Genomic DNA, 21,635 nt, shown 5'->3' on the forward strand with positions numbered 1-21,635 from the left:
GTGGCAGTCATACTATAGAAGGGGGTATATAAACACTGGCATCAGGAGGGATTTGTATAGACACAGGAGGCTATAGATTCACTCCGCTTGTTGTTAGTCATACTATAGAAGGTGGAATAAAAACACTGGCATCTGGAGGGCTTTGTACAGAGGCGGAAGTCTATAGATTCACTGTGCTCAGAGGACATTCATACTAAAGGAGGTGGTATATGAACACTTGCATCAGGAGGGATTTGTACAGACGCAGAAGGCTATAGATTCACTGTACTTGGTGGTAGTCATACTATAGAAGGTGGTATATAAACACTGGCATCTGGAGTGCTTTGTACAGAGGAAGGAGGCTATAGATTCACTGTGCTCAGAGGACATTCATACTAAAGGCGATGGTATATTAGCTCTGGCATCAAGAGGGAATTTTACAGACGCAGGAGGCTATAGATTCACTCTGCTTGGTGGTAGTCATACTATAGAAGGTGGTATATGAACCATGGTATCAGGAGGGATTAGTGCAGATGCAGGCGGCTATAGATTCACTGCGCTCACTGGACAGTCATGCCATAGAAGCAGGGCCGGACTGGGAACCACAACCGGCTCTGGCAAAGTGCTTGACCCCCCCTACTACTCCCCCCCTCTCAGGAGGGGGGGGATTGGAGGTGCCGCCGAGCTCTTTGCCGAGGACGGTTTTTGGCCGATTTTGGTACAGGGCCGATTTTGCAGCTATGCTGCAAAAACGGCTGTGTAACAAAAACGGCCCTCTGTGGCCCAAAACCAGCCCCCACCCGTGCCGCGCACCGGGGGATTGACCGGTGCCCGCTTTGGCCAGTCCGGCCCTGCGTAGAAGGAGCCGGTGGTAGCTGCACCTCAGCATCAGTAAGGTTCTGTACAGAAGCAGGTGGTGGGTGAGCTACTACACTGAGTGGATATTCATAATGCCATGGCCTTATATGGAGGTGCATCACCATTAGTAGGGTTGTGTGAGCATCACAGTGTAAAGGAGAAAGTAATGTATTCACTATACTCCATGTGTATTCATAATATGGAAGGAAGAAATAATTCATTCACTATATGAGGTGAATATTCATAATGAGGATCAAGTGGCTTTGTAGGTCTGGCTACAGACAGCCTTAGCGGAGCCAAATCTCACGTGAACAACCAAAAACAAAACACATCTAAAACACCAGGACAGGCTGAACTTCCCACCTCTGACGCGGGTAGCTACAGCTCTGGAGCAACATTGTGTTGATCACAAGTGGCACTGTCAGGATAACGTGGAGAATAATGGAACCCAGGAGTCATAAAGGGGGATTTGTTTTTGTCTAACCCTATATGGGCGTGTGTTCAAGTGGGTGTGTAATCTTGCATCTGTTCTGCAAGTGTATCCTTCCAGCGCCTGATGTGAGAATGAGGGTGCTCCAGAAAATCCCCACTACTGAATTAAATATGTCTTACTAGGATTAAGAGAGAGAGAGAGAGTGTGTGTGTGTGTGTGTGTGTGTGTGTGTGTGTGTGTCTCCCCATGTAACTAGAAAATGCCATGCTGAATAGGTTTATGCACATCTTGCTGTACAGTGCATAATTCATAACAAAATAAGTGCCAGAGCCACTTATCAGGAGGCCACTGCAGTCCTGACAATGACAATAACAACGCAACTACTAACATTCACACTCATACCAGTGCGACAATTCAGACTATTCCAGGGCCCTGAAGCTACAAGAACGGCTTGGGCGGCAGGTATTAGTCATTTTTAATGTATATTGAATTAATTATTGAATTTAATGTTGTTGTGCTCATCTCTAAATTAGACAAACATCGCCACCATGTGACCGACTGTCATAAGTGCCAGCGTTGACAATTAGGTGCCAGTCCTGAGCAACTGGAAACCACAGGCTCAAGTTAAGCACTAACCTCGCACTGTACTGGGAAGTTACTAAATCATAAAATATATTCTTCCAGTGAACACATTTTGTTGTCCAAAATTAATGCAAGACAACATGGAATGAGCGCACATGTGCCTTATGAACATTTTGCAAATAACCCTAATCTTTTCTTCATTATTTCTTGCTTTTCATCTAGTTCCAGCTGATGCCACATACATTAGCAGTAAACAGAGTGTAGCTCGCGCTTCTCTAATGAGGCGCTGCTGTTTGACCTTCAAGCGGTGGATGTATATAGGAAATGTAATGAAGCAGCTAATGCACTTCACTAGCACAGTCTATTACACTCACACCACATCACTCGAGCATTACTCACCTGCGCCAACTGCGTCTCCACGCGTCGGAGAAGGTGAGAGCGCAGGGCTGGTAACGCTGGCAACAGCCACAGAGAGTACCCCGCTGTGGGGCTGCAAGAGTACTCCTCCTTGGCCCATTTCTTGTCCTCCACGCTTTACTTGTGTAAGGTGCTAACTGGCACATGCATCAATGTAGACTTTTGAGATTCTTAATTACGATTATTAAGGAATCGCAATTAAGGAATCGCACACATTCCTTAATTGCGACTCGCAAATTGCGACTCGCAATTAAGGAATGCCGTCACATTCATTCTTATGGGCCTGCAGGCCCATAGGAATGAATTGGAGATTGCATGAGCATTTTGGGAGTACCAGTAGGTACTCGCAAATTGCTCATGCAATTTCAAGGGTGCAAGGGTGTCAAAATGACACCCTATTGCACGCCTGAAATTGACCTGTGCACATATGTTGCACACACACATGCCCTAAGGGCATGCGTGTGCGCAACATGAAACTTTGAAAAATGCACAAAACTGCATTTTTCAAAGTTTTTGCAAATTACCATGCAGTTCAACTCATGGTAATTTGCTCCCCCTATTAGCGAAATCGCTAATTTTTTTACTAAAATGCAATCACAATTTAAGCAATCACAATTTAGAGATTCCTTAAATTGCGATTTTTGCATTTGGGATGACGCATCCCAAATGCAAAAATACCGGTCGCAAAGGGGCAGATTCTGAGAATCTGCCCGTTTGCGACCAGTTTTTACTTTGATGCATGTGCTTGTAAGTTATTTTAGGTCACAGACATCTGTATATCCTACATGGTCTGAGGATTCCATTGCTGCCTGGAGTACGTCTTAGAAAGTCGTAAGGATGCCCCTACTTACGTCTGTCCATACATCAGTAACATCACTCTGCCCTCATCATCTACTTATGAGAGTGTGATCGTGATGTCTGATGCAGTACTTGAATTTTCATTCTGTAATGTATTTAAATTCAACATACATATGTTTTGTTTATTGTCTTTGAACAGAACATACCGACCTGTTTGTGAGAGCATTGGGAGCAGTCGAATGCAAAGCCTGGTGTGACTGAATACATGGACTCCTCCCAGGACACAGACCACAACATGGGTAGGTTGCACTCATCCAACTTTTGTGGGTTTACATGCATATAAAAGGGGGCGTTTCACAAAAGACTTGAAAGAAGGTGTAGATGCTCGTGCATAAGTTACATCTTCGCATATGCTTAATTAAAGACTGCTGTCTTATGTGCTGGTTGTAGGTAGTAGACATGAGAAAAGTATGCTTCTCATACAGGACTTCCATAGGCTCTGCTCATCAACATAAGTGACTTGCATCAAATTTTACAATGTACATATTAAGAATATGACACGTGAATAGGGTTATGGGACTTGTGGGAGTTTGCTTTTGATTGTTTTTTATTCCAGTGTTTGCTAAAAGATTTACTACATAAATGTCATCTTCCCAAACATTACTAAAAAGATGGGCTGATTGTTGCACATTCCTGCACTTCCTTTATTTTTACTCGGAGTCCACTTCCACAAAAATGCTGTGGTTTGGGAAAGTACAATTGTATTTCACAGCAAAGGCCTGCCTTCTAGCTTGACTTAAACAAATGTTTTTATGCGGGCGAAATTTTGGTTAATGCCCCATTGCTGGGTTTCACATATTTGGTGTAATTTCTGTTTTCCTCCAGGTTGTGTATAGTCATGTAATTCTGTCCTGTGGGGGACCTGCGTACCTTGCATGATTTTTGTACTCATGTACGTCCTCATTCTAAGGATTTTTTTGGCAGACAATCTGCGAAATTTATTTACCAAAATACGCATAACCTTTATGAAAATTGCATGCATTAAATAACGAAAAAAATCACAATTCCACTTTTCCGTACTTCTTGCACCTTGTGTTGACAGCCACTTGCTTGGCTGATCATATGTATCCTGTGCAGAACGTGCACATTTGTGTTGTACAATATAGACACTTACACACACGCACACACAAGCACACACACACACACCAACAACACAGGTGGATTTTGCATCTGTGTATGTTTCTCACTGATGCTTTTTCGACTCACAAGTTGGGCTAACGCTTGCTTTTTACACTGGCTCCAAAGTGCAATGTTCATCTGTGATATTTTATTTGTAATTTTAGCGATAGGTAGTTATAAATTGCTGAACTTCAAGCACTATGGGCCACATGTGTGACAGGTTTTGGCAGTTGCAAAAGGAAAATTGGGCCATTTGTGACAGCTATAGAGCCTTTTGCAATGTATCAAGCATATTTTGCGAGTTGGTTACCTATTACCGACTAGCAAAATAGTGTTTGCGAGTTGGTTTAAGAAAGGTGCATGTCAAGGCGCAGCCCTTCCTAATAGCGAGTTGCAGGAGAATGTAGGAAAGTTTGCGGCCAGAATGTGGTAGCAAAACATTCGCAGTTTACCACCTATTTCAAGTAGGCGGTAAGCCAGTTGCAAATGGGAATGGGCCCCCAGTGGATCCCTTCTCCTTTGTGAATGACAGCGAAAACGCTTTTAAGAGCAGGCAGTGATCCCAGGACAACTGCCTACTCTTAAAAAACATGCATTTGCAATGCAAAAGGTCTCACATTTGCGAGATTGAAAGCTATTGGCGTTGTAAATGACAATGTCTTTTACCTATGTGTTTTGGTTTGGGATGGAGTGGAGTGGACGTATAAGCAAGCACGTGCAATGCAATCAGTTTTACATTTGTGAAGGTTAGAGCTCTTGGCTTTGAAAATGATAATGTTTTTTACTTTTTCTGTATGCAGTGGAGTGATGATATTTGCAGAGCGCTATTGCCATTCGTATGACTTTGCGGCACTGAAGAACCAAATTATGGGAAATAGGTTATGAGGGAGGGTAGACATGATTAATATGCTGGTTGAAAAAAAAGTAACAAGAAATAGCAAACACTCGTAGGGAATGCAAGATTAAGTAAAGGTTGTGAAATGTAAGCAGGAACAACATAGTTACCTTAACGCTTGTACACTTATTATTCAGAAATCATTGAGTGGTTTTGCCTGAAAAGTTAAGAACATGACTACATGTTTCAATGTCTATTGCTAATATCCTTACAAAATATAAGCAGTATGGTTTAAAAAGACAATACCAAAGGGGATGATGGACGGAGCGTTTGAGCAAATCAAACACACACCCCCAGTCAACTGATCTGGGTTTCATCCATCATCATTCTTTAGCTCACACCACCACTCCAGTTCAGACATGGCCATATGCAAATCAGTCTGACCCTGTGCCTCATGGGAACATTTCAGCCCGAACTGCCAATCAATGTCTTCCCTGGACCGGAAACAAGTATCCTGGGACCGGTTTCGGGTTCATAACCCTCATCAGCCAGGCTATCTTGAATCCAGTGGCAAAGTGAGCAATGGACCCACGTCTGGGCATACCCTGCCAACTTAGGGCGAACAAAGCGATACCAAAGTTTGGTTTAACAAGACCACATCTCTGAACACAGAGCCGTAGTACAAATTTTATAAACTAAAATAAAGAAAACCGTGGATAAGGATCACATCAAACGTTTTCCACTGTACGCATCAATCAGGTATTACAATATCTCCAGGTGCACTTCCAAACCCGGGGAACACAATGTTGTTCAAAGAAAGAGGAGAAAATGAAAGTAGTACTTATAAACTCTGTAAAGTGGTGCTAACGTGGAGGGAAGGAAACCCACCGTGAAGGATCCTGCCTTACTTAGAGTTAGTGTCTTTGCACAGCAGGAAGTCACTGAGTTACCGGAAGCTGCACATTTGTCGGGCAACGCTTAAGCTTCTCTGTCATTGGGGAACATAAAAGCCGGGCCGCAGCATGGCCGCACCACTGGCATACCAGGGGCAAGCCTGTCTGCACCCATCCAGGTACGTATTGCGGCCAGCACCAGCCACACTACCCGTTTGCCCCCCGGGAGTCGCATATCTTGGTCAAGAGAGAAACTACTTAAGATGAATAATAAGGCATGTGTTAATAAACTACAGATAGACCCAGAGTTAGCCAATCTTGGAGCTGGTTGCAACGCTTGTGTTTTTTTAATTGGGGGTGAGCTATGGGAAGCCTATCGATTGTTTATCGACTCCAGTAGCCTCCACGAAACAGATCTGGGCCGGGGGTACCTATGTCAGGGTGTGTTTAATTAACAGCAGATCCCTCCCTAAACATGCAGAGGATATTTGGCTCTCCCTGGAATCTAACTCATGGGACCTAATGTTTCTCATTGAAACATGGCTCAAGGAGTGTTCCAATCCTGACCTGATGCTGGCGATACCTGTGCCTTCCGTATGACGTGTGCCAATAGGGGAGGCAACATGACTGGAGGTGGAGTGGCTATCATTCTGAGGGAGGGCTGAGTAATCTCCTGTAGTAGGATTGAACACATAGGAATCATGGAGGCTATGTCTTTCTGTGTCAGGGTCTCATCCTTCCTATCGGTGGCCGGGATATTGGTGTATAGACTCCCCAATACACCAAGCTGCCACTTAGCAGAATTCTGTGACATAGCCACTGATCTTTAATTGAAATACACCAGCTTCACTATTCTAGGCAATTTTAACATCCATATCGACAACGAAAAATGCACTAAAGCCCTCCAGCTGGTGGAAACTCATGTTGGGCTCAACTTGACACAAAGAGTCACAGCCCCTACTCATGGCGCTGGCCAAATGCTGGACCTCATCTTTTCGAATGACCACTACCTTCTGGTTGAGGTCCTCCTACCTCTGACTTGGACGGATCATTTACTTATCCCATTCAGCTTTCATGCCACAAACTGCAGCAATGGCCATAAGCATATTCCCGAGATAAGGAGATATTGGAGGAAGGTCACTACTGACTCTATAACTCCATTGTTTCATAATTCCCCCTCCAGTTGACAGAGAATCCCAACGAAGATATATACAGCATCAATAGCTGGGTTACTAACGTCTTAGATAAGGTGGCACCTCCCAGATCAATAACATCCTCCAGAAAAAAACATCTGCCCCATGGTTTTCTATGGAACTTCGGGCAGACAAAAGTCTTTGTAAGAAATTGGAATGCTACTGGAGACACACATATCATCCTGCGGCAAAGTGTTCCTATAGAAAAGCCCTAAATAAGTTCCACAGACTCAAGCGTAATGCTATGCAAGAATACTTTTCACACAAGGTCAAGTCGCCCGACAATTCAGCCAAAGCATTATTCAAAATTGCTCAATGCTTCACCAAAACAGCTGCTCTTGTTAGTTCTGTGACTCCATCTTCTACCCTTTGTAATGGCCTCTCAGAATTCTTTCAGGATAAAATGCAATCTATCTACTCCACTTTACCTTCTAACATGTCTCTGCATGAGCTTAATCCTACTCTGGTTTGTATTGATATTTGTCGGATTTTAACCCCCTTCCCCTGGATGTGTCCCTTAAGAAACTGCACAGCTGTAAATCGGGCTCTCCGGGCGATTCCCGCCCGGCTAAGTTTTTCAGACTGCTGTCCCCTTGTTTTAATGCCCCCCTGAACCTAATCTAGAACTCTTCTCTGAAGTCAGGTATATATCCAGAGGCATGGAACCAAGCATTCTTACTGCCTATCCTCAAGAAGCAGGATGCGGATCCTGCAGAACTTAAAAACTTTCAACCCATCTCTCTGCTGCTGGTACTGGCAAAACGTCTTGAGCAAGTAGTTCAGAAATTCAGAGACAACTCTCTGAATTTTGGAATCTCATAATTGTTTCCATGACTCTCAATCCAGCTTTAGAGCTGGATACAGTATGGAGACCGCACTCTTGAAGTTGCGGAGAGCATACGCAAAACCATAGATCAGGGCAACGCAGCTATGCTCGACCTGTCCGCAGCTTTTGATACTGTGGCCCATCCTATTCTCCTGGAGAGACTTAAGCATTTGGGAGTACGGGATATGGTTCGGTCCTGGCTCCGATCTTTCCTGGAGAACCGCTCAGAACAGGTTTTTTGCACCCCTTTGTTTCCACTCGGAAGCCTCTTGTTTGAGGGGTTCCTCAGGGCTCTGCATTGAGCCATCTACTCTTCAATGTATACCTTACCACTTTTGCGATCTTATTTCAGACTCTCGGAGTGAAAGTGATTTCCTACGCTGACGACACCCAATTGATGTTCTCTTTTAAAGAACATTCGGAGGTTGCTTTTGTCCACTTTCGACGGTGCCTGAGCAACATCTCAGATTGGATGACTCAAAACTGCCTAAAGCTGAACTCTGAGAAAATGGAGGTGCTCTTCTTTCACCAACCGGTCCCACCTCCCTCCATGCTGTGGTGGCCTCCAAAACTGAATCCCCCTCCTGTTCCAGTGGAGGCGTTAAGGAATTTGGGGTTCAAATTCGACAATGCTCTCTCCTCTACCAGATCAGTCAGGTCTCCACCATATGCTTATGGAAGCTCTGCACCCTGAGGAAATTCCTCCACTTTCTCCCGCTGGATTATAGGTGGACTGTAGTTCATGCCTTGGATACATCCTGCCAGGACTACTCGAACCCAGATCAGTTGACTGGGGGTGAGTGTTTGATTTGCTCCAACGCTCTGTCCATCATCCCCTTTGCTATCGCTTTGGACTACTCTAACAGCCTCTACTTAGGTCTCTCAGCATATTTGATCAGCAGATTACATATGGTTTAGAATGTTGCAGCTAGATTGATCTGCAAGGTGCTTTTCCATCATTCCATCTCTCTCCACCTGCAAAATCTTCACTAGCTGCCCGTCGGCAGAAGAATTGAATTTAAGGCACTCACCATGGCATATAGAGCCACCACGGGTCAGGCCTGATCAGGGGCGTAGCTAGAGCTTGTGACGCCCGGGGCTATCCCTCAGATATCCGCCCCTTAGTGTGCTGGGGAAAAAGGACGGCGAGCACTTGAAAGATGTCCGAGAGACACGTAGTATTGCCGCTAATAGTTACCTCGATCATGCACATACATGACACGGTCAAAGGCTACACAGTTGAATACACCGGTGACTGGCAGTACAAGAGAGAGCACACAGACTGCATGATCTATTTGGGGACTCAGAAAAACCGCATGTGATATCCATCAGAGAGCTGCGTGAACAATTACCTGGTAATCCCCTCAGCACAATGCAAACATGCACATACATGACACTTTTCAGGGATCCATCATCTACAGCTGACATTAAATGACCATACATCATAGTCCCCCCCCCCCCCCCATTAAAGCAGTGGGGACCTGCACAAACATGATGTGCTCTGGGGACCCAAAACCAACTTAACAATGCCGAAGCCTTTGATTCTTTATCTTTCAAAAAACGCAAATTAATTATTCAAAGGGAATGACTCACTGTGTGCCCTTAGAACTAAAAGCAGCACAAAGGGGTCAGTCAGCTCCACCTTGCCAATATGTGTATATTGTACCTTTTCATTTATTTATTTATTTATTTCCATTTATATAGCGCGTTATCACCCCAGGGTCTCTAAGCTCTTGAATAACAAGGTAGCAGACAGGCCACTAGTGTCTCTGATACCTCTTCATTGAATAGCAAGCATTTGCAATGCAATAGGTCTCGCATTTGCAAGAGTTTAACTTATTGGTGTTGTAATTGACAATGTCTTTTATTTACGTTTTAAAAACCAACACATAAATAAAAGGCATTGCCTTTTACAATGCCAATGGCTCAAACTCTACAACTGCGAGACCTATTGCATTGCAAATGCTTGTTTATTTCAGTTCTACCGTCTATCCTATGTCAGCTCCCCATAACAAATAAACTGGGAGACGTTTAATTTAGGTTTTAAATTCTAAATAATACATTGATTTCAGATCCCAAAAATTGGCAAAGCTCAACTAGTTTAGTCAAATATATAAGTATTTGAGACACTGCATGGCAGAAATAGTAAGGCACCAAGGATACAACCAGTGACTTAATATTCTTCATGTGTTTTCCATAAACCTTTGTTATGTATGACGGTAATGAATTATTATTTAATATTTGAAGAGTCTTGGCTCTGTGATCTTGTGGCGCCGCGGTGTGCTCGTTTTAGTGGTTACCCTTGTTTTGCTTTTTGAATAACCTGTGATACCCTATAGCATTTATTTGATGCGCTTCTAGACCAATAACAACATTTCAGCCCTCCGTGTGACATTTACGCCCTTAAACCCTTAAAGATTGTCTGTGTGAACATGATTGCGCTCACCAGGACCACTGTGCGATCCTATTTATGCCCCCAAGACCTCAGTCTTACCTGTTCTGGAACTCTGAGGCATGTAGGTAGCATGCCTTATGTCCCCTGAATGTCCTGAACATCACCACCTTCTAAACATTAAGAAACACCCGTGCTACTCTATGCTCTGCAAGCACCCTCAACATGCTCACATGTGTTAGCAGGCCCTTTTGTCAGTGGTCTAAAGCTTATGGGGTCCTCTCCTGGTCCCAGCTGAGGTTGGAAAGCCTCCCCACTTCACACTACTCCTGCCCCCACACATTTATCATGTTGCTGTCCGAGCATCAACCACGTTCTCTTTCCAGCACATTCACTCAACCTTCTTCATTACAACCTGTCCGCCCTTTGCTCACTACTAACACCTCCCAGGTTGTTGACTTGTTTAAGGTCTCTTCTTTTCTGTGGTGTTGATTAGGTCCTTAGAGGCCACTTTTAGTCACCACCGACAGGTTGTAGCTCAAAACAAGATAAAGGACACAAGCCCCTGTGCCAGCCAGGGGGAAGGATTTGTTTTGCATCGTTGCAAGCATTGTTAAACTCACACACACACACATTGTGCAAAAAGGATTAAGATTGTGTCAAACAACCTTGGCATTTTATTTTGTGCAGTGATTAAAGACATTCACTGGAGTAGACTACGGCTGAAACTTAGAATGCCATCGATCTCTCTCTATTCAGTGCGACTAGTTTGATATAATTTAGTTACTAGGCGCAACACAGTTGTGAAAACGCAAACATGAAACACCACGGGCATGCTTACCCCACTGCTTGCCAGACAAGTCCTCGAATTCCGCAATAGAGCCTTCTGGGGGTTGGCTGTCCTTTCCGGCTCTAGAATCATCTGCAAGAGCGTAGTGGTGAAGCGCGTAACGCGTCACTGCTACGTTCATCGTGAGGGCTGGCCAAAATATCACTGTACAGGGCCGTCATTTGTAGCGCTCGCGCACGCCGCGCACGCCGCGCACGCTACAAGATTGACGGCCCTGGACTCTGTCTGAGGCTGTGAGAGGCAACAGGCAACAACGGTCAAGGAGTCTGAGGCGGTGCTTTCAATTAAACTGCCAAAAAAAGTCCTGCGTTTGTGTTGTGTGCAAACCCGCGCTGCACTCAACTCCGTCTCCTTAAAGCCCTGAACTTAGCCATCAGGCTGTATTCTATCTACTTCCTTCCCTTCTTTCAGAGACGCGTTTGCTAGATGCACAAAGCGAGGCGCTTCTTCGCTGTCCTCTATGGATTCTGCTCTGCAGTCAGGTCAACCAGCGGTCAAGGGACCCTGCGCCTTCTTTCCCCTATTTTAAAACTTAACAATGGCACTCTGAAGCAATTTCTGGCAGGAGAGCCTGCCGATGGGAATAGCTGCTCCCAATTACAGAGGCTGAGTCTCAACCAGCGACAGCAGTGCAAGGCTTTCATCGTGCGCCGGGTCCTTCTTACCTGCGTTGGTAACAGCTGAGCTGCAGAAGCTCAGCTGTTACCAAATCAGGTCAGAAGGAGACGGAGTGGAGTGCAGCGCGGCTTTCCACTTTTAAACTGGGCCGCGGGCGGCCGCGGCACTGGAGGGCATTGCGGCCGCGGCCGCCTTTATAATTTACTTGGGGACACTGTGTTTGTTAATGTTTCCAAATAAATTATAAAGGCCGCCACGGCCGCAATGCCCTCCAGTGCTGCGAGGCCGCGGCCGCCTCCAAAATGATGCCGCCTGGGGTGGACCGCCCCCCTCCCCTCCCTAGCTACGCCGGTGGGCCTGATATAGCGGAGACTCATACTGCAATGCTACCAACACGACCAGGTCCTGAGATCCAACCATTTGAATCAGCTCACTACTCCCTGCGGTCGTAAAGCTAGGATAGTAGGCAGAGCCTTTTTGGTTAGAACCGCGAAGCTCTTAAATACCTTGCCCTTACATATCCGTAAAACGGAACCAGAATCAGCTTTCAGGAAAGCTTTGAAGACCTGGTTATTTGACCGCACTTAGCCCTTTCTCGTGTGCCGATGTGCTAATCTGCAGCCTTAGCGCCGGGACACCTCCGTTGGTGGTAGCCGTGTGCTCAATAAATGTTCCAAATAAATAAATGTATATGGCTGTGAATAAAACCAATCTGCCCATTTTGCGACCACTCTGTATTGCTTTATTTTTAGTTTTTTTTGTTTTGTATTTTGACCTTTTTTTTTCTCTCAGTCAGGAGGCTGTTTTTTGGAATAGAATAATGTCAGCAAAAGTCATTTGCAGCCAAAGTGTTTCTTTCTTTTTTGGATCCATTTCACAGGGGAGATAATCAAGGAAAGGAGAGTAAAGAGAGGGTAAGAGCTGTATGTTAAAGTCATGGTTTTCAGCAAGTGAGCCGAGGAGCAAACCTAATGACGTCAGAGGTCCTCATTGAAAAATGTTAGTGCTGCGAGCTTCCACCTTGGAACTGGAGAACTGGTGCTCACGTAAAGTGTTCCAATACCTTTCGATCTGGTTTGCACTACAACTGCAAAATAAATATCAAGATAGCAGTGCCTCTGTTAGTGTGTGTAGCTATCGAAGTGCTCCCAACTGTGCACGCCTAATTGCAAAGTGAAATGAAACACTGATTCATATAATGCACAGAGCAGTAGCGATGATTATAATACAAATGTCCTAGCTGAAAAATATTAGCGTGGTGAGCTGCGACTTTGGAACTGGAGAACTGGTGCTTACGTAAAGCACTCCAATCCCCTATTATCGAGTACAGGCTTATAAAAATAACAAAAGGAAAGCGGTGCCTTCGTTAGTGAGCGTAGACACTGAAGCGCTCCCAACTGTGCATACATGTCTAATTGCGAAATAAAATGTAACACCCCTTCATAAGAGTGCACTGAGCAGTTGTGCTGATTATAATACAAATGTTCTCATTGGAAAATGTTAAAGCAGCGAACTGCCATTTTGGAATTGGAGAACTGGTGCTTACGTAAATCGCTCCAATACCTTCCAGTCGAGTTTGCGCTACAATTGCACAAAAAACAGTAGTGTTGTGAGGGTGCAATACCACAAGCTGTCACTAGGTGTCTCTTGGAATCTCTTTTGGTGACATATGGTACTGCACCTTGCAAATTGGCTAGGAAAGGATATGATGCAGCAGCGAAAGCTGCTGACTGGTGAGCTGGGGGATCTGTGTTTCCAGTCTGCTGTCGGCTCAACATCCTGTGAGAATGGACTGATTGTTTAATGCGTAAAGTAAACTTAAAAAAACAGCAAATCAGCAGTGGCCTCGGAGGGGTGGTGGGGGTCTGCAAGCAGTGTTGTGAGAGGGGTGAGAAGGAGGCACGGGGAGATTAAGGGACATGAAGCAACCGAAGCAGTGTTGTGTAAGGGGTGAGAGAGGGGCACTGGGAGATAAAGCGACAGCAAGCAAAGGATGCGACCGAAGTTTCATTGCACCAGTAAACAGAACAGTTAACAAGCAAAGGGGCAGGCCAAATAAAAAAAGAGTTCTCTCTAAGTATAAATAACCTGAACAGTAAGAACACAAGTAAGAGGGTTAGTCCTCATAGGAGGATACAAAATTCCAAAAGGAGGGGTTACTACGTGTATTCACCAATGAAATGCCAGCATTTCCAAACGACAGCAGCAGGAATGAATAACAAAGATGGGTGTTTTCAAGCCCATATCCTAGATACAGCATGCCTCAAAGAGACAGTGCCAGCACTACCTAGGCAAGACCTAATAAAACTGAAACCTTTCATTTTTCTTTTTGAAACGCATACCGTTTTCTTTTAAGAAAAATGGGCTGCATTATAACAAAAAAAAGTTGCTTTATTGAAAAGCAAACATGGACACGGTGGTCTGCTGTCCCCGGCAGGCTATTTCTCTGTGTTTTTGGCGATTCCCAATGGTTCACAAATTGTGACCTATCTGATGAATATTGATGAGGTAGAACAATTGTGACCCCATTAGGAATCACTCTATATGTCTAAGACACATTTTTACATTGCATTTTGTGAGTTCCTAACTGCCATTTGCAAAAAATTGCAATGAGGGACTCGCAAAATCGATCAGTCGTACATATGGCTCAAAGTGAGATACAGAGTAGATAGAGCATGTCTGGATTTAAAGACAGAAAAGCTTCGAAAGTCTCTAAGACAATGCATATAAAATATATATTATTTGAGGGTCTATACAATTCTCATAAGACAAGGCTGTGGGAGAGTCAGGAAACGTTCTGGTACAGGGGCAGAACTTAAGGCTGGAGGGAAAAAAGGACCTTTTCTTACACTGTGTAAATGTTAGTGAAAACTCACGTCTACTATTGTTGCCAGATACGTGAGGCATTTGAGGTCTAAAGTAGGTTTTACATTTGGGACAGACCAAAGGATGATTGGACAGAAGCTCTGCTCAGCAAGCATTGTGATCAGAAATGGGAGAGCTGCAAAGAATAGAGTCTGAAGTTAAGGAACAACAGCTGGGCCATATAATGAGCCCTTGCAGATTTATTATAGTAGATTTAAGTAGATAAACAGATATTGTGGTTTTCCAAGGCTTGACAAGTTCCCTTCCCAGCAGCCTCAGTGCTCATACTCTATGGAACTCCAGGTTAACAGAGCTCAAAGGGTGAAAGTAGCATTGCATGTGAGGTAGAATGGACTCCTTTTGTTTTGATACATATAGATGATGGCAAATGGAATGGAACATAACACGTCTGCTCTACAAAACTAGTGTCTTTGCCAAGTAGAACAGGTTGTCCAAGTGCTAGTGCTGCACATCTTGTGTGCTCACAAGTTAAGATGAGTGGCATTCCCTCCACATCCCCATCCCATCTTGTACCCAGGCTCCTGCCTTCATGAGGTCTCATCATGTGGAACTATTACACACATTACAGAGGGTTTGCGTTCTAGATTTAAGCTATCCCTCAAGTGAAACAGGTGTTACAGATGCAAACCTCACACTTGGCCTCTTTAATGGCCTTGCTCACTCTCCCTGTATTTCATTTCTCTACTTTGCTCTCCTGGTTTCTTTTATAAAGCAGCATCACTCTCTCCTTCATGAAAGCCCCACGCTTCTTCACACAGGATAGAACATCCCTAAATCAACCATATATGCACCACTTCCAATCCATCGTGCAAATCTTACCCACCACCAATCCCTGGTCTTGTGCCAAAGTCCTGATTGTAAACACACTGATCAAAAGGTGCTCTCAGGAGCTCTCTCCTTTAATCCTCAAAATCATCAACTCCTCTCTAGGTGAAGGCAGGTTTCCATCATCATCCAAGTCTGGTCCAATCCCTTCACTCCATCAACTTACACAACTTCAGACCGGTGTCAAAGTAACACTCCTGAGCAAGAGCAGTGGGACTGCTTCTGCACACAACTTCTGTCTTACATTAGCAACAACAGCCTATTGAACTCAATTTAATCTGGATTCAGCCACCAACATAGTGCTGAGACATGAACACTTCCAACACTGGATGAGACATCTAGGATTATGTATTAAAGTAAGGTCTATAAAATGGTTCCAATAATTCCTTTCTACAAGATGCAAGTTGGGATCATTGGCTCATTAGCATTCTCTACACTTTCCTTTCAAATGTGGGATCAGCTGCGCTCACTCAGCGCCGAGACACCCAGGGGTATTTACGCGCTCTACAAATTGCTTCAATAAAATACTTCTGCGACCCAGTCTGTTCAATTTATATAAGGAACAAATTGATGCTATACTACAGGACAACACATCCAACGCCATCAATCTGAAGATGATACTGGTCGGTACAAGAGTCTCCACGTACAGTCTTCGAGTCAGTTTGGGGGTGATCTTCCCCTCAGAAAAATTTAAAAATGCGCAGATAGTTTAGAAAATTCAGTGTGACTTGGCACATCATATGTTATAGCATAATTTTGCACGTTATATTGCCTTTCGTTGCCCCATTTAAGTGGATTTTCATATATATATAGTATGACAGGGGTTCTACTTTCGAATTTAGAAACGTCAAGATGGAAAATTAAAAAAGAACACAAAGTGCACAATATTGGGCCAAAGATAGTAAAGCTACACACTTTATAGACTCATTCATCAGCACTATTGCTCAAATTAGCTATCTATATCTATCCATCTATCTATCTATCTATCTATCTATCTATCTATCTATCTATCTATCTATCTATCTATCTATCTATCTATCTGTCTGTCTGTCTGTCTGTCTGTCTGTCTGTCTATCTATCTATCTATCTGTCTGTCTGTCTGTCTGTCTGTCTGTCTGTCTGTCTGTCTGTCTGTCTGTCTGTCTGTCTGTCTATCCATCCATCCGTCTGTCTGTCTATCCATCCGTCTGTCTATCCATCCGTCTGTCTATCCATCCGTCTGTCCATCCATCCATCCATCCATCCATCCATCCATCCATCTTTTCATTGAAAAAAACAAAGGTTAAAGTGATGTTATAGTTACGTAAAATTGTTAGTTAAAACATTACATTTTAAACTCAAAAAGCCACTGATATTCACCAGTTATAATTTACTCAAAGGACTATAGCTCACTCCCCCACCATGAACCTGGTTGTAATTTTGGATGTCATAGTGACCTTATCAATGATGTTATAGAACATGACATGAGTGATGTAATATGAGGTCATAAGCACTGCATAGTAAGTGCACAAGGCATTGTTCCCCCATGGGCAGCTAATTCCGCCTGTGCCCAGAACCCCCATGTGGGTAGCCCACCATCTCCATTTTCACTTTCCCAACGTGTGCACTGTATTCTTTACTTACAACACTCAAGAAACCAGCTCAACATGTTGTACTCACATGACTAAGGCTAACAGAAGTCAAAACACGTCAAGCTTGTTTCTGGTGTGTAGTAAATAACAAATACAGTGAAGGCAATGGGAGATGGTTGTCGCCTTTTTCTGTAGAAGAGGCTGTGAGTAATGTAGTTTTGGTAATAAATAAATAAATGGATCATTAAGATGCAAGAACACTAGTTTGTCTTTGAATACTTTTTATTTTGAAACAAATTTGCTTGATGTCTACTATGTTTTCATAAAGTATTCACTACTACCACACATTTCCATAGATTAGGTCATGTATTCTCATAGGTCACCTTCTTATGCCCTGAATGCCTTAAATGATTTCAGCAAACCTGTTAAAAACACAAATTTATTCAGAAATTTTTCCCCATAACTTGTTGCAAACATAAAATCTCATTTAAATAAAAATACAATATAAAAACACAATTAGGTGGCAGAATTATAAGTCTTTGAGCGTTTCGGCGTAAAACATGCCTTCGTCAGGAAAAGCCACTCACTGATGGCAAAGTATTTTCTCTTCCGTAGATAAAAACAGACGTCCGGGCAGTTGCGAAAATATTAAGCTAATATTTTCACGACAGCCCGGACGTCTGTAATCCATCAGTATGGTGCCTGTTCATATATCGAGATAATAGCGAGGAGGAAATTATTTTCACCAACCGGTTATCCACCATTAATGCGGATCACTACATCTTATTTTTAACCTTGATACGCAACGTACATAATATCAGATTTCCTATCAGGCTACGGGTTTCTTCATTAAAATCCATTAAGAAATTACATCACATACTAAGAGGTGGTGACTACGGCGCTACATCTTACAAGTAGTCGTGAACACTAAAAGTTTTTATCTACAGAAGAGAAATACGGGGACATATCCATCAGCAAGTCCCATAGTATCTGTTCATACACATAAAGTTCTTGTGGCTTTTCCTGACGAAGGCGTGTTTTATGCCGAAACGTACGTCGAAGACTTATTATTCTGCCACCTAATTGTGTTTTTATATTGTATTTTTAATTAAATGAGATTTTATGTTTCCAACAAGTTATAAAAAAAAATTCTGAATACATTTGTGTTTTTAGCTTATCATTGCAACAATGTAAATACAGAATTTAATACTTGTTATTAAAACAAATTTAGCATTTTTGTAATTTGGTCCTCACACTGAGTCCATTCTTAGTATACATATAAATGAGAAGTATGATATAATTATATTGCCTAGGAATTTATTTTTCATTGCGTATCACCCTGTCCTAGGAATTGTATTCTCAATTTGTCAGAGGGTCCTTGTTACTCACATGATAATACATCCAGACATTTCATAAGGACATGGGTGACAGTTGTTCACCCCTTATTTGCAGTTCTACCTGGGAAAGACTCAATGATGCATAATAAAATAAAATGTAAGTTGTTTAGATAACAGCCAGGGATGTAGTGAAGTTACTTGCATGGCTAATGACCAGGTTGTGTACACTGCCTACTATTTAGCTAAGTAAATAATGCATTTTTTCAAGTTATTTGCAAGGCCTCCAGCAGTACAGTGCACCATTTCTACTACTTAGCCAGCTGCTGGGTAAATATTGACATTTCTTTGCTACATACCAGGCTACTGGTCAAATAACATAAACTTTCCAATATTTAACCCACTGCCACATACATAGTTAAGTTTATTTCCTATTTGCTTGGCTGCTGGCCTAATTGTACGTCGGCTGTTTTGCCAGCAGCTGGGTAATGAGTGAAGTTTTTTGTGTGCTTGACTGCTGGCCAAACAGTACAAAACTTCTTCTATTTGGCCACTGGCCTCGTAAATACTGATGTTTCCTTGGCATCTGCACCGCTGCCAGCCGAACAGTGCAGAATCTTTACTGTTTAGCCAGCGGACAGATAATTGGTGACGTTTTTCTGTTATTCGCACCGCTGTCAAACGAACAGGGCAGAATCTCTATTATTTAGTCTGCAGCCAGGCAAATAGTGATGTTACTTCCAAAGCTGCCGGCCAAATAGTAAATTAATTAATTCCTACTATTTAGCCAACTGCCAATGAAATAGCAGAGAAAGTTCACTACTTACTCTGCGACCAGATAAATAGCCATTGCCATGGAACACAGTGGTGGAGGGTAGCTAACTATTTAAAGATGGCCCCAAAAAATAAATGTCAAACAAAAGGAAGGCAGGGGGGGATAGGGCGCCAAATCTAAAGGGGCATGGGAATAAATTGATGCGCAGAGTAGGCAGAGGCTGGGAAGCAAGAACGAGAGTGAGGGAAAGTGAAGGGGGAAGCAGCACACAGGGGAAAGGTCAAGAAAACACATGCACACCTATGGAGTGCAGAAAGTAAAACAGAAAAGTAGTTCCCCAAATGAAAGCCATATCAGTAGCAGAAGTATACAAGTTAGAGGCCGAAATGCTCCAGCAAAAGAAGCACCATCCCAACATGGCGGCTATATGTGCACACACTGGTGCAGTGGCCATATTGGAATGATTTTCCTCTAAGCAAAACAAAAACCATTCCAGGATTGCCTTCCAGCATGCCCACATGCGCAGGCAGGAAAACTGATCTTAGAATGGTTAAGCACCATTTAAAGATTTCCGCCTGCTTCTACAACGAGCCCAGAGATTAAGCATCAGAGGACAAGGGTAAGGCGGGCACTGGGGGAGTAATTCCTTCATACGGAGAGGACTGGGTTGAAATGGAGGGTGGAAATTGGAGAAAGAGAAAGGCGGGAGAAAATAGTTGCCCCTGCACTGTAAAGCACGGTCCTGAGGTCAGCAAGCAAAGGATTCACCTCAACCAAACTAAGTACAGTGAGACACAAAATGCCTTATGAGCAAACACAAGAATAGGGAGGAAAAGAACTGAGATTGACAACAAAGCCATCCAATCACAAACAAAGGGCTGAACCAAAGCCCACTCTGCATATTGTAAACAATTGGCCTGGCCAGCAGGCAGCTAATTCTGTTTGTAGCCAAGACCTAATCCGGCCTATGTGCAGATTTAAAGACACGAATCTTCCATGCATGTTAATGCACATGTTTTTATAATCTATTCTGACTCTAAAAATGTGGAAAGGGAAAGCAGTCTGTAGAAACTAAGGCATACTGATGATTGATGTGTGACTCGACATTAAAGTGCTGCAGCTCTTACCTGAGGATTCATTTATTTTCAAAAACGTATTTATAGGTTTGCAGTGAGCACAGGACATTGTTATTCATTCTCCACAGTCAGACGCATCCTCTCTCCCTCGAGCTGGAACTGTCATCAACATTTCTCTTCACCCTGTTTTTTCACTTGCCTGCTAGTTACCAAGCAACCACTTTAGTGCTGCTATACATGGTGTTTCGGTCTATTTAATAACTGTCTGGGGCTTAAAATAGGCAAAGCAATGCCTTAAATTAATGGTGTGAGTCACAACTCCCTGCCACACCACTGACCCCCTTGTCATTACATATTCAATCATTTTGAAAGCAAAATAACGTGTTGATTCGTCTGAAACCCAGCATCTGAATACCCCTGCATTATTTCTTCTGCAGAATGTACTTTACCAAGCGTACTCTCATCTATATATATATATATATATGTATATATATATATATATATATATATATATATATATATATATATATATATATATATATATATATATATATATATATATATATATATATATATATATTTTATGGCACTTCATACCACACTCCATCCACTTCTAAACCTCTAAATAGCAGCTGATGCTTTTACCCAGTTTATCGGTTATCAATATATTGACTGTGGCAGGATGGAAGGCTAAGGTGGCCCCGCATGGTTCCAAATCTATTGTCTTCTGATGAGGCACGTGTTTACTCATAGGCCCATATTGCTTGGCTATTTCTTTAGAACTTCCTCCTTGATAACATTTTATTTTCAGATATCAATCCAGAGCATGACTGGTGCTGAAGTCTCCTGTTTCTTCAGGGCTGATGTCCTCATGACATCAAGGTGGCACTTTCATCAGGAGAGGTGAGGCCGCTGCCTATGGGCATCACTTACTGGTGGCGTCTTCCTCCCCACTGGATTTGATTGGACAGAAGTTGTGTGCTTACGCTGGAAAAGAGGGCTTCTATTGCACACATTATTATGCTAAATCCAGTAGGTTATAGAGACAAGCCATTGGTCAAGGGTGTAGCCCTGAGTTGTTCATTGGGAAAAAGTTGTGTCAGATGTAATAGGTCTGATCTGTTTACTGTGTGAAGTTATGACAAAGGCAGTAGTCCTGAAATATGTGAAAAGCATACGTTGTTTTGTTACTTCACTGTATAAGGTCTGTAGACAATTCTTTTGGGACACAGACCCGAGGTCAAATACAGGAGAAGTGGATTTGCATGGAATAACCCAGTGAACCATACAGTACAAAGAGGTTTCACGTTGTGTG

At 43.1% G+C, this 21,635-nt stretch overlaps 1 protein-coding gene across 1 annotated transcript in view; it reads left to right on the forward strand.

Moving 5' to 3' along the window:
* Positions 1-21,635, forward strand: part of RALGPS1 (Ral GEF with PH domain and SH3 binding motif 1) — a 1,636,862-nt gene that overhangs the window by 192,437 nt on the left and 1,422,790 nt on the right. The window contains exon 3 of the mRNA XM_078646110.1: positions 3,267-3,444. The gene's annotated coding sequence lies outside the window, so the exon portion shown is untranslated. The remainder of the gene's footprint in view (positions 1-3,266; positions 3,445-21,635) is intronic.

Source organism: Lissotriton helveticus, chromosome 5_1 (assembly GCF_964261635.1).
Source record: "Lissotriton helveticus chromosome 5_1, aLisHel1.1, whole genome shotgun sequence".
In the NCBI taxonomy this organism is placed as follows: domain Eukaryota; kingdom Metazoa; phylum Chordata; class Amphibia; order Caudata; family Salamandridae; genus Lissotriton; species Lissotriton helveticus.